The sequence below is a fragment of the Chenopodium quinoa genome, unplaced genomic scaffold (genome assembly GCF_001683475.1).
Source record: "Chenopodium quinoa cultivar QQ74 unplaced genomic scaffold, ASM168347v1, whole genome shotgun sequence".
Lineage (NCBI taxonomy): Eukaryota > Viridiplantae > Streptophyta > Magnoliopsida > Caryophyllales > Amaranthaceae > Chenopodium > Chenopodium quinoa.
The window spans coordinates 5070561-5085700 of NW_018743510.1; positions in this window are offsets into that span (position 1 = coordinate 5070561).

Consider the following 15140-nt stretch of genomic DNA (forward strand, 5'->3'; position numbering starts at 1 on the left):
TTTCTTGGTGAACGGAATTTACATCTAACCGTCTGATATTGTCTTTGTTGCCCCTAATAGTGGGGCCGCCTCCTGAGAAGCCGCCTGCAATGGTGTAGACGACTGCATCATCTGTATCGAAACTGTTGGCCTGCTGATTCTTTTTGGCCGACTGCTTTTTCGAGGAAGTGTTCCCCGTAGATTTCTTGACATAAGTGTCAAGATCACCTTGCTCAGCCAGGCGGTCCAGATACCGCATGAGACTGATGCATTCATTGGTGTGATGACCAACATCTTCATGATAATCACAGAATTTTTCTTGGTTCCGGTTGTTTGCAGAACCCTTCATGGGGACTAGCTTCTCAATTGAGATCCGTCCTTTGATTTCCTTTAGGATAAATTGGCTATCCTTGTTAAACGCATACTTTGGGGAGTATGGTTTGAATTCTTTTTTCTTTTTCTGGGCCGGCTGTTTAGAGGAATCAGCCGCCCAGACCTCTTTTCTCTTCTCGTCTTTGTTTGACGACTGTTTCTGTCGTCCTTCTCTTTTGTCGGACCTTCTCCCGTCTGACTGTTTTACCGTACTACAAAGATCAGTCGCCTGTATATAAGTTTCCGCTTCAATCAAGGCCTCTTGAAGAGTCGCCACCCTCTTTCGGACCAAATCAAATTTGAAGGTCGACCCGTCTTTGAGACCTCTGAAAAAGTCAGTATAGGCTACTTCATCCGGTAACCCTTGAATCTGTATTCTCACCAGGTGCCGCCTGACTGACTCTCATGATACGACTGAGTATGCCTCATCGAGGAATTTCGCAGACTGTCTTGGAAGTTTGAAGTAGAGGCCGACTCTGACAATCGGTCACTCTTCTTCTGCTCTAGCAGTAGCCGAGCGTCTGTGTATGTTTTCCTCGACCCGTCCGCCTGAATATGACGAACAGGTTTCCTATTTCCTGGAATAGGAAAACGGTATTTTGTGAAATCAAGGGCAGGTGGCTCCCGCTTCCTAGATTTAGGATGAGGGGTCGCCTCTCGCCCTTGAACTGGCTTCCTCTTCTGTGAAGTGGAGGGTTTCTTAGTCGACTGCTCCTTGTCCAGAGCAGGCGGCTTCTTGTTGATCAACTCTTGAATTTCTCCCTTGAAGTCCCTCATGAAGGTCATGAGTTCGTTCCTTGTGATGGGAGCAGACCCATCAGTCGGCTGCTGCCGAACAGGCGGTGCGCCTGCTGGCTCGCTTCCTGTATGATGTTGTTCCCGCTCCCTCCTTTCGGTATGACGGGTACGTCGGGCCCTTAGGGTCCCGTCTGAAGTTGTGTGAGCTTCAACTTCAAATTCATTCTCAGTATCGTGGTCCGACTGAACTAGAGGGTCGTCCAGGGGACGTCTCTCTTCAGGAGTCGGTACAAACGTGGATGCCATCTCAGAAGTACTCTCCCCACAGACGGCGCCAAGATGTTTCGGGGTTTTCTGATGTCCTGCGGGAGAGTTACAATTCCGGGACTGGTATCCTTGCGCCTGTACCTGCAAAACAAACGGATGCTCCGGATGATTGGAGATCCGCCTCCGACGGTCAAGTTAGTACTTGATTAAGGAGTAATTAATGCGGAAATTAAAGTGATTGGGTCTCTCTAGGTGAGAGTGTTTAATGTGTGTAATCTGCGTTTTTTGCGTAATCCCCCTTAATGAGGATTAAGGGAGGTATTTATAACCTCGGGAAACGTGCCAATCTAGGTTTAGGTTAACCTTGGGCTGATTGGGCTTCCCTCGGAAGTTGGGCCTAGGTGACCGGTTATCCCAGGTGTCATGGGAAGGACACGTGTCGTGTCGTAATTGGTCCATAGTGGACGGATCATTGCTTGACACGTGGCAGGCTCCTATTGGCCCATGTGACGGACACATGGCGGAACCTGATTGGTCCACTTGTCAGATGGTGATTGGTGGGGAAAAATCCCCTAATCAGTTGACATGGAGGCCGAGACGAGGTCCCTCTGCCATTATCAACTCCATAACCTTTCCTACCACCAAGGTGTCACTAATAATAGTGTCGTCATCCAAATAATAAGCTTGCAAACACAAGTCAAAAAAATCCCTGATTCGGCACACCAACGGATGGAGAACCAAAGTAAAAAAGCAAAGGGCCAAGAGGATCACCCTATTGCACTCTTTGACATGACCATAAGGTATGCTCCCCATAAAACAGCCTGGCTGGAGAAGAGTAATAGAATTCCACCCAACGCGAGATTGCTTGACAACGGAGACGAACCTCACGCAACAAAGCCGTACGGTCAACCAAATTAAAGGCATTCTGGAAATCCACCAGCAACATAGAGAGCCCAACATGACCACCACGAGCCTCAATTCAACCAAACGATTATATAAAAATAACAAAATCCTACAAAGTTAATCGATTTACAAGAAATTAGTGGGGAGCCGAGATACAATCTGGGCCCCCACTCCTCTAACTATAGCGAACCCGATCCTGTTGAAGATCTGAGCAGCTGCACGAGCACCAATATCCTAAGTCCTAGCGAACGCCTAAACCCGCTTCAGCAACGCAACTACATCCTTCACTAATTCCCCCAATGAAGAAATGGAGAAAGGAAGAAAACCATAGCCAATAGCCCTGCAATGCGCCCCATACTTGTCCCCCTTCCGCTAAGCCGCAACCGACACAACACGACCAGGAACGAAGTCAAACAACCTAGATTGTGTCAAAGGAGAAGACCCCGCCAAGTCAACACATACATCAAGGCCTCTATCCCAGGAATAAAGCAACACATTTACTGGTCGAAGAGCCTCGTCGTTCCCTCCATTCAACCCAACGTTAACCTCCTTTCTTGCAGAATTCCCCGACCGAAAACAAATATCAACAAGGGTGTCACGAACAACGTTATCCCATCTTCTTCTCCTAAATCTTCCCTCTCATCATCTTCTTCTTCTTCTTCAATCTCTCTTTCTCTCTTTTTTATCACTCTGTAATCAAATACTTAGTTCTTCAAATTAATCAAAAAACCTAGTTCTTAGGAAGTCAAACTTTCTTGTTTCAGTTCTCCTAATCTAATCTAATTTAATATTATTGTATAATTGTTGTTGTTGTTGCTTTTTTTTTTTTGACAAGAAGAAAAGGAATTTCATAAATAAAATATAGCCAAACGGCACTTACATATAATTCGTAAGATATCAAGAATACCAACACAAATAAATAACAACTTAAAACAATAATATCGCAGATTCGATCAATAATTGTCTTAATAAAAAACTTCATCTGAAGCAATACAATATGCGAGTTAGCTCTAATTCGGCTTGAAATCCACTGATGCGTAGTCGTTTGAGTGAAAATACTCATGTGGTCCTCTGGATTCTTTTGGAGAATATGAAACCCTAGATCTTCAATTCTCGCCATACAACCACAAAAAGAAAATAAACACAAGAGAAACATCATCATCTCAAGGATGAGATCTATTTATTGAAAGCAATTAAAAGGTTTGTGGGGCTTACCACCGGTAAGAACACCAGTGGAAGCCCCAAAAAAAATTCACAACTGAGAGAAAGAGATAGTAGAGATGAAGAGAAAAGGGAAAAGAGAGAAGAGAGAAGAGAGAAGAAAAACCTTAAAAAAAAAAAAACAGAAAAAACCTAGCAATGGAGGTTAGGAAAACCCCTCCCATAGGAGAAACCCTAGAGGTAACCAAGAAAAACCCGATTATTGTTGTTGTTATTGTTGTTGTTTCTATTGCTCCGTATTATAGTTAATATGAGGAAAAATTGGTTGTCGATTCACTTTTATTAATCTCGTCTATTAGTTATTATTTAATAATTTGAACTTTGGGGGGATTTAGCCTCATTTGATCCCAAATGACCGGTAACCTATTGAATGGGTTGAATACGAGTCGAGCTAAATATCGAACGTGTTAGTTACAGACCAAGTTGAATTTAGGTTGGGTCAGTAATGATCGATTTGAATTCTGGTCAAGTCGGTATAAAATCATGTCAATTATAGGTTGTGTTGAATTTGAGTTTCAACAAGTCAAAACAGGTTAGGTTAGTTTAAGTTAGGTTCGGTCAAGTCAATAAATTATGAGTTAAATTCGGTCGAGTCATGTTTGGATTCAGGATTTTGAATTCTAAGGTTAACTCAGGTTTGGGTTAATTTTAGGTTGGGTCATATTAAGTTTAGGTCATCACCATTTTTTTGGGTTCAAACGAGTCGGGTCATGATCGGGTTCAGGTTAATATTTTTTGGATCTATCAGGTCAACTTTTGATAGCTCAACGTATTTATAATTAAGGTTATTCATTATTATACATAAACGTGTTTGCTACTGACAAGCAATAGTATATGGTTGCAATTGAGTTATTATTGATGTAATGACGGTGTTATAATTAATGTATTAATGAGGTGATCACTCTAATATTATATCATTAATTAAACGTGCAACGTCTAAATAAAAGTATAATAGTAGACCATATGAAAGACATCTATATCTATTCTATATCTATCTATATACTTCGTAATATATTAAATCTCAATGACAAGGATTATAACCTCGCCACATGTTAATGTTGCCACTACTAGAAAACAGGAAATTTTCGACAGAATTTTTCCATCGAAAACACTCCGTTTTTCGTCGGAAAACCCGTTTCCGACGGGAATTCTGTCGATAGCGGTTGTCGGAAGAGTTTTTGTAGGAAAAAAGACCTTTTCCAATGGAAATTCCGTCGGAACCAGTTTTCTGAAGGAATTTTTCTGTCGGAAGACATTTTCCGACCGTCGGAAAATCCTATTAAAAAAAAACTGCACCACCACCAGCCCCCACCCCAGAACCACCAGCCCACCCAACCAGACCCCACTACACACCGACCCCAACCACCAACTCACTCTCCACCACACCCACACGGCCACACCAGCGCCTATCCCACGTTCACACACCACCACCGACACCACCACACCAAAAATTAACCCCAAAAAAAAGAAACTTAGCAAAAAAAAAAGCAAAAAATCGAAAATTAACCCTAAAAAAACGAAAATTAGCCTAAAAATATGAAAATTAACACAACAAAATCGAAAAATACCACAAAAAAAAAAATCAAAACCAGTAGATCTACATATTTAATCAAAATTTCATAAAAAGAATTAAAAAAAAACGATAATTAAACAACAAAAATTAAAGGAAATATATAGATATACAATTATCTAATAAAATTTAGATAGTAACATTACAATTACATAAAAAATTAACTAGATCTACAATCTAACCTAAATTAAAACTAGATCTACAAAACAAAAACCTTGAGAGTTGGTGGCTCGCAACGGTGGTTGTCGACTTTGTTGTTGTTGCGCCGTTGTTGGTGGTGTTGCGCCGTTGTTGTTGTGATTGATGTTGGTGGTGGACAGAGAGAGAAGAGGAGGACGTTGTAGCGTAGTTGTTGTTGACGGTGCTTGATGTTGGTGGTGGACGGGAAGAGAAGGGGAGGACGGAGAGAAAGAAGAGAAAGAGGAGGGGAGAGGAGAAGAAGACCGAGAAAGAGGAGGGAGGAGGAGTGAAAGAGAGATCGAGAAGAAAAGGAAAGAGAAGAGAAGAGGAGAGGAGAGTGAAAGAGAATGAGAAAGGGGAAAGAAGAGGCGGAAATGAAGGGGGGTTGGCTGTTTAAGGTTTGTTTTTTTTTTCTTTTTTTTTTTAAATTAGATTCCGACGAAAATTCCATCGAAAAATTCCGACGGATATAAATTCCGTCGGAAATTTAATGTTCTGACAGAAAACTCCGTCGGAAAGTACATATTTTCCGACGGAATAATTTTCCGACAGGGGCTTTTCAACGGAATTTTTGAATTCGTCGGAATATCCGACAGAGAATAAATCCGCCGAAAATTCTGATTTTTCCGACGGAATTACGTGTCCATCTGAACCTGTCCGTCTGAATTCGACCTAATTCTTATAGTGTGCTTAACAAATGATATGACGCTATGTCATACTATTACCGAGCGATCACCTATGTTTCTTCACGTACTAAAAATAAATTTGTTAACATTAATATTTGAAATCATGACTTCATACTCATTGAAGTTAAACTTTAACTTCCACTCTAATGACATATATTATGATAATAAAATTATATTAGAAGAGTTATTTGTGTTCATAAATTATGAAATTTTAATTGTCACCTTATATGTGTATATTTTAACAACAACATGATTACAAAATTAATTTCATTTCTTTCATTTACACATTGATAATTCATATAGGTTATAGATATTTAAAAAATGTAACCCAAAAATGCATAGCAATTTTAAAAGTTTTTTCTTTCAACCATAAAATATGTTTATTTTCAAGGAATTTCTTATTACTACTCAAGAATAAAATCCCCTTTAACAAGTAAAATAAAGTGATATAAAATAGTTACTTCAAATTGTTTATGACAAATGGTTTTTTTTTTTTTTATAATAATTATTATTATTATATTTCACTTTATTCTATTAGTATCTCTGTTTCTTATAATTTGCAACAAAGGGGTATTATTTGACACATAAAAAATTTCATTTGTGACAAATAATAAGAAGGTTCTATAATTTTTTTAACAAATAATAAGAAACGAAGGTTCTATTTTTTTTTATATACGAAGTATATAAACAATGGCCCGGGGCCAAAAACTAGTTTAATTTCTAAAAGGTTGGTAAATGAGAGGTTAGCAATCTCATAATGCCACGTTAGCAATAATGTAATCTATACTTATTATTTAAAAATTCTAATCAGGAAAGACACATGTCCCCATCCTATTACACTTCTCTATCTTCTTCTCTAACCCAAGTGCCACATGTCTTATTACATTATTAATTTTTTATTACACTATTTTTCTTTATTTTTTATTAAACTACTTCATCTTCCATGCATACTTCATCTTCATCTCGATCCCCTCTTCAATTCAACTTTTTCCTTTTCTCTCTTTAATTTTAGCCCCTCCACTTTTATTTAAGCCACATTTTCAATTAAAGTTCCAACAATTTAATATCTTTAATTATATGCCCGACTACACATTATACCCCTAATGACTTAATGATATTTCCTCACTCATTTCTACATGCAGTTCTCTATAAATAACCTATGCATTGCATGGCCAGAAAGCTAGTTCTACTTTTTTAAAAAAAAAATAATAATTACGTTACTATTTTTCTAAGTTGTACAACTGCTAATTTTTAAAGGCATTTAATAGTTTGTACATAATATGTGTCTTCAATACTTTTGCATTATATTAGGGTGGCTAACGCGGGCGATGCACGCGCATAACTAGCCATATCTTGAAATTTTTTTCAATTTGATTTTATGTCACAACATTAGTACGTAGTTGGTAATATTTATGAGGAAAAATATGTAAATAAAAAATTTTAGGAGTATATCACACTATTTTTAAGAGTTCAATAAAAAAAAGAGTCAACTAACATTAAACAAATAAGTAGATAAACATTTTAAAGGGTATAATTGTTCAAACACTATTTATAAGAGTTATCTCAAACTTTTTAAAAGGTACGAATAAAAAGGCAAAAAAAAAAGGAAAAAATGTTACACACTTAATTCGTATACATAAATGGGGTCGTGGGGGTATATAAGTAAATAGACATTATTTTTAGGGATATAGTTGGCATAACACTACTCATAAGCATTTGGTTAAACTTTAAAAAAGATAGGGATTATTAATTTGTGTGCAAAATTAGAACATAATTGACAATTAGCCTAGATAATTAAACAATAACGTTTCTTCTAAAGGGTTAACGCTTTTTAATAGATTAGTATAGATTTTTATTTAAAACAAAGATTAGTATATATTTAAATCATTTAAAAAATAATAATTATTTTAAAATAATAATTATTAATTATTAATTCTGAAAAGTCAACAATTATTATAAAATTAGATATTTTTTTTCCAAATTATGTAATAATTGAATCAAATTTGTTAGGATGAAACCCTGTAAATGTTAGGATGGACGAACCCTTTAATTTGTTGGAATAATTTTTCAAGTTCTGTAACTGATTGAATTTTTTTTTTTTTTTTTTTTTTTTTTTTTTTTTTTTGGTGTTTCATCACCTGGTTCACCTTTTGAGCTTATCCGGATTCGAATCAGTTCTGGATGGTTAGGTTTTAGTCCCCTTTTAATTATTGCTGTAGGGGATTGAACACGGGTCCTCCCTATCAATTGCAGTCTCAATCACCACTGTAACAACAACCAATTGGTTATAACTGATTGAATGTGGTAGTATTAGAAAGTAGTAACTAGACTACTCAATGACTACAAGAAAATTATAGTTACTATAATTAGTTTTAATCTCGACCTTATTAGTTTGAAGGACCGCCATAAGAATTTTTATCTGAGCCGCCTAATTAATTCGGTTGGAAAAATATCTATGTTATTTGAATTGGAAAACGAGTTGTATTAATAATGTTAGTTGTTTCTACCGAGTATTACATGTCAATTGAAATTTATAGTAGTTATTTATTTATTTTTTTCTGTTTTTTGTCCACTATTCAACAAGAAAAATGCAACCCAACAACAACGACACCAATAGCAGCCGCGACGACAAATTTATAAGATTCTGCAACTCTAATGAAGATTTAATAGCATTCTCTTTCTCTTATTTATTATGATCGTTGATAATGATTCTACTTCTGTTCCAAAGTTTCAAGTTGATTCTGTTGTAGTGTCTTCCATGAAAGTATAATAACAGTAAATATGTAACAGCTGATTTGGACTTTACTCTCACAATAATTAACGAGGATGAAGGCTTAATATATTTCGCCCTAATGCAAGTCTCATTAGAGTATCACCGAGACGAGTTTCTTTCATCTACATCACTCGAAGCTTTTCTTGTACATGACTACCGACAACAGCTGCAATTTGGAATGCGGATCAAGGAGGATAATCACCTTCAAGTTGTACAGTTTGCTCTAAAAGCTCAAGGTCACTACGTAAGTCCACTTAAACAATATTTTGACGTATGTGGTATCAAACTCGTGTGTCAAAACATAACAGTTGGGTTCTTACCTGTAAACAATTTCACAACTGGGAGTTTGATTGTCAGTCCACTCCCTTGCGAATGCAAATCTGATTGTAAATCTAACAATTATTAGATAGATGAATGGAGGGTGTGTAACAGAATTTATTTGGCAATTTTTTATTTTTTTTTTTTGGCTATTTGAAGCTTTTTTAGGCATTTATAATCCTGATCAATTATGTTTTTTTCGCTTTTCTTTGATCTTTCAATATTTTAGGGTAATCTTCGTCTGTAGTGTGTAGGTTATTCCAATAACTAAGGGGCCAAGTCGTACAAATATGATTGTGTAGTCACTATGTTTTTGCCATAAAGAAAAATCAAGGTGTTAGTTATTTACTTCTATGATAATATATACTATCATGCAAAAAACTTTTATAATTCTTCAAAATAAATGATGAATCAAAAGTAAGATTAAAATTCATATAAATTGTTGGCTAAAAACTGTGATCTGATGAAATGCATACCATAAAGACTTTAGCCCCAGAATTAAGAGCATTAATGACCACCTTTCTCTCAACCGGAACCGTAATCTCAACCTTCAATCAGCAACAGCAGGTGGTGGTACAGCACACACCCAGTCACCTTCCCTGATCATCCTAGTCATAGGATCGAACCCCTGTGATGCCCTGCAATTATACTTTGCCTTAGCCTCCTTCCTACACTCCATAGCATGCTTAATATGGCTCCTAATTAAACTCCCTTTGTAACTCAACGACAAATTAAATTGCAAGGCGTCCTTAGACACGATATTCGCAACATCGCTGTACCTTCCTCTTACATCCACCCCTTCGGATACCATAGCTCGTACTCATCGGCTTCCAGTCACCCGGTAGTCGGATAAATGGATAATGATGGGTTGTTCCCAAATCCATGGTTTTTCCTTGGTAAATTCCTAACTCACTCTACACTTTTTTGTGTATTATGGTAGTATAGTTTTTGCATAAATATATGCATATAGGATAATATAGTTTTGTGAATAATGAATTGATACTCCGTACTATTATTAATTGTGATGTGCATTTAAGTAATGATAGTGGATATGACAAATAACAAAGCACAATAATAACGATTAAAGATTTAAAGATAATATCGTATTATTATTTATGGCAATTGAGTTATTATAATGTAATGACAGAGAATGTATTAATGGGGTGGGGTCCGGTAGACCTGGCAAATGGGTCCTTCGGGTCGGATTAATTCTGGATCAACAAATAATCGGGTCGGATCATTTGAGTTTCGAGTCAATAGATAATCGGGTCGAGTTCTGGTCAATACTTTGGGTTGAATTCATGTTGGGTCAGTTAGGGGTCAACACTTCGGGTCAATTCAGGTCCAATTATCGGGTCAAGTTTGGGTCGGGTCACTTCGGGTCAGTTCAATATTTAGGTCCAATTGTTGGGTCAAGTTCGTAAGGTCACTTTGGATCGGGTCGATTTTCAGCATCATTTTAATTTTTAACTGCACATGTATGTCGATGTAGAAATTTTATAATAATAATTATAACTTTACTTTGTTATATTACTTTTTTTTTCCCTGCTTATTTACAATGTTATAAGTTTACAACTTACAAGTACTTAGACTAATTTGTAATGTCTTAATTTGCATTTTATATTAATTTATAAATTAAAACATCTACTTATAAGATTTTTAAAAAGTGAAAAAAAAAAAATACCCTTTTTAGTTTAAGTAAGGCCCTGTTCTTTTGAGCAGCTCTGTTGAGTATTAATAATCTACTCTGCCTTATAGACACCTACTCTGCCCTATAGACATTTACTGAGTATTGACATTTGCTCTGCTTTGCTCTACTCCACTCAAAAGCTCAAAAGAATAGGACCTAAGTCTTTTATAAATATTATGGTCACAACTATTATTCTGAGATTTTGTAGTAAGTTCGTTAATTTTCAATCTTTCACCAATTTATTATAGTAATTCAAATGGAAAAAACAACATGAAGGGAATATTCAAAACGTGCACCTTATACAATTAATTTCAAATAAAAGATAAGGGAAAAAAAAACAAATCGATTTGCTTTAGACTATTTTCGATGAGTGTCCGCTTGGGTCAAATAATTAGCCCTAATTCCATTAAATCATTTTAGGAACCAATTTATTTTTGGTTTAGGTCATTTCGGGTATAAGGTAATTATCGTTCGGGTCACTTCATATATCATGTCTCTTCGGGTCAAAATCTAGTCAGGTAACTTCGGGTATCGAATTGGGTCACTTGGGGTATCGGGTTTGTTCGGGTCAATCAATTCGAGTTAAAATTAGGTTGGTTCACTTCGGGTTTTGAATAGGGTTACTTCGGGTATTGAATCAATTTCGAGTCGAGTGCAGTCGACACGAGTACGTATTAGGTCACGTTCGGGTCAACTCCACTTTGGGTTGGGTCGGGTAAGTTCGGGTTCGGGTATAAATCTATGAATTGGTTACTTCTGTTTCTATAATTTCAACAAATATTTTTACACACTTTATATAATCACTATCAACATATCTAATGTAATTTTAGAATATATATCTAATATAATTTTAGATTAGTATAGAGTTTCAAAATTATGAATATACGAAACTAAAGTAAGATTAAATTAACTCAGATTAAAAAATATATCTATTGTATTTTTTTCTAAAAAATAGTTAAAAATATATTCCTAGAAAAATTTAAATTCGGTACAATTTTAAAATATTTCTTTTAATAACATAGATATCTAATGAAATTTTATAAATAATATTCTCATTTCTATAATCATTAAATTTTCACATTTATTTTGTGTGTAATTAGTGGATGAATTATGTATTTTATTCTTATTAATCTTAATACATATCTTTTATTCCTAAATTATTAATTAATATTCATACTTGGCCTATATATTTGTGTTGTTATTGAATCATTTGTTGGCTATGTGAGTATTATGTAATAGTATTTGGTACAATGCTTAGCTTAGGAAAATATAGATAGGTGGATAAGATATATGGTTATTATTGTGTATATAGATTTGGTGAATGCGACGGGTAAAACAGGTATTAAATTGTGTAACTACTAGAGCGGATGGTATAACAAGATAATTTTAGTTTTTTGTATTCTTTATGGGAGATAAAAAAAAAATTAGTCTACTTCTCTTACAAAGTATAAGTTATGTGGAGCATTATTCATTGATTTTTCAATTAATAAAAGAATCTTGCTAACGAACACCCTTGGGGCATTAGATAAGCATTTAAAATACTTCTTTAGGTGGTATTTAATTTGGGTATGTATGATAAAATACGCATCGATCGGTGAAATTAGTGTTCATTTTTATTATATATTTCTACTCTTAGTTATCTTATCCAACGCCCCCGAATCGTTTGTTAGATTTTGCCTTAATTAATAAAATAACATTATAAAAAAGTAAAAGGGAATAAAATTGAATAAAAGAAATGCAAATGACTTCAAATAATATTGAAATCACATTCCTTAATTTTATACCGGCCATTAATGCAACTGAATTTTTTTTTAAAATAATATTCAAATCACATTCCTGAATAAAATTTTTGACAATGTCCACCAACAGTACAATTGTTCTCGTTTTAGTAATAATCACCAACAGTTTTTCTCATTGAAATTTACCACCTATAGTTTTCCAAAATACTAGAACTTCCCACCAGACCGACCAAACACTCTAAAGTGACGTCACATTGGGCCCCACTAACGGTCTTCATCATTTTCCCCTTTCTTTCTTCCTTCTTCTCACTATTTCACTTTTTCTTCTGCCATTTCATTTCTAATTGGGGGTAAAACTTGAAATTGATTTTACAAAAACAAAATCTAAGGTTTCAAAAACACTCCAATGATTCCACGGAGAAAGGTATTTTGTTTAATTACTGGGCTTGACTACTTAATATAATTTGGGGGTTTTCAATTGAAATTAGGGTTTAGGGTTTTTAATTTGGGAATTTGGTTATGGGTCGAATTTAATCAACATTTTGTGAAATAATTATGGGGATTTTTTTAATCATTTTGTTGGGAGGGGGGTTATTTTTTTTTCAATTTAGACTTCAATAATGGTTGCAATTATAGTTGTACGGTTTATAGGGTTTACCATTGTCAATAAAAATAGTCGTTTTACCTTGAAATATCTCTAATTCGCGCTGAGCTTGATAGAAAAATCCTCCAAACCTTGGTCCCCCTCCAATGTTGTCGTTTTTGTGAAGTTTCGGTATGTTCTGTGCTAATCAAGGTACAATTTAGAAATATGTTTTTTTTTTCCAATCTGGTGGGAAGTTTTAATGTTTAAGAAAATAGTAGGTGGTAAAATTCCAAAAAAATAAAAAATTGTTGGGGTTATTACTAAAACACCAATAATTGTTGGTAGTTATTGTCAAAAAATCCACATAAATGAACCCTTTATTACTAATTGTTGAATTATCTTTGTTTTTTTTCCTACTAGATTTTGACAATTAGTAATAAAGGGTTCATTTATGTGGATTTTTTGACAATAACTACCAACAATTATAAATGAATTATAAAAAAATCTATTACGAGTCAAAAACAGGATGTTGGAGGGATACTTGTCCTCTTCTTGTTTTTCCTGTTTTAAATAATTTTTTAAATAATTGTTTTCAAATATATATATATATATATATATATATTAAAATAGAAATTCAATGAAATATCTCTTCTACATCTCTTTCATCCCAATCCCCTAACCATGCCTATTCAAGAAAATAATTTATTGGATCAAAATGTTAAATATATATATATATATATATATATATATAACGAAAATTCAATAAAATATCTCTTCCGACCGAATTTACAAATGTATACTAATCTTTTAAAACAGGAAATTTAAAGGACACTTGTCCTCTTCATGCGTTTATGACTTTTGCTTTATTTTTATTTTTTTTGTTTGTTTTCTCTCTTTTGTTTCAACTAAAGTGTAAAAAAATAAAATAAGATAAAATAAAATAAAACCAAATTAAAAAAAAAAACTCCTAAATGATTCAATCCCCTCAAAAAGAGACATCAATTTTCATTTGTGTCTCTTGGGTTTCACTAAATTTGTTTATATATATAAATTTTCAATCACACTAAAAAATTAATATTAGTTTATCTTCCCCTCTCTAAATTTTTACGCTATCTCCATTTACCCTAACTCTACCATTTCTCTCTTTCATCCTAAATCTACAATTTGTATTAAGTAATAAAAAAAAAAATTATTATCAAGATGTATATATACAAACTTCAAAATATAATAGGGGTATTGAATTTATGGGAGCAATCAAACGTATGTTTTCTCAACTTTATTTATAATTCATTTTTTTTTTTCAAATTTCTTTTCACTTTTTTGTTGCTTTGGTAAATAATCTTTTTTTAACAAATTGCGCTTTGAATTTTGTCTAGGTTTTTATAAAACTTTGTATTTTTTTCCTTTTTCAATGTTCAAAGATAATTTTTTTCTATGAATTTTAATATTTTTAAAATTTTCACTTTTTTTTTTCAGATCTCGATTTTTATTAAGTTTATGTAGGGTTTTAATATTTTTCTATTTTTTTTCTGAAATTTGTTTTTGGATTTTTAGGTGATTGGTGTTTAATCGTTTTTTTAAGAAGAATTGTGTATCAGTATTTTGTTTGGATTTCTTAAAAGTTTTGTATAATTAATTTTCTTTTACAATATTTAAATATAGAGTTTTTATAATTCTATTTTCAAATTTTTTTTGCTATTTTGCTATATATATTTTCTTTTCATTTTTTAAGATCTCAATTTAAATTTATTTATTTTTTACTTCATTTTTGTCTATGATTTTTGTTTATTGTGTTTTTAGTACTGTTTTTGTAAATTTGAACTAGATTTTGCAAAACAGTTTTTTTTTTGTGATCTAATTTTAGTTACGTTTTTAAATTGTTATTTCCATTTATTGCTAACATGATGTTTTTCATGTGGCAAAGTAGTTATTTGTATTCTTTCCTTGATGCTACATTATACTTTCATTATATAACAAAATTACGAGTACCTATTTTTAATGTTCAAAATGTTCGGTTGGACAAAAGCTAGACTCTTTATTGAGTTTTTTTTCCTTTTTTTTTTTTGGTAAAATCTTTTTCTAAATTTACATTCTACTCCACTATATATTTTCTCTTTA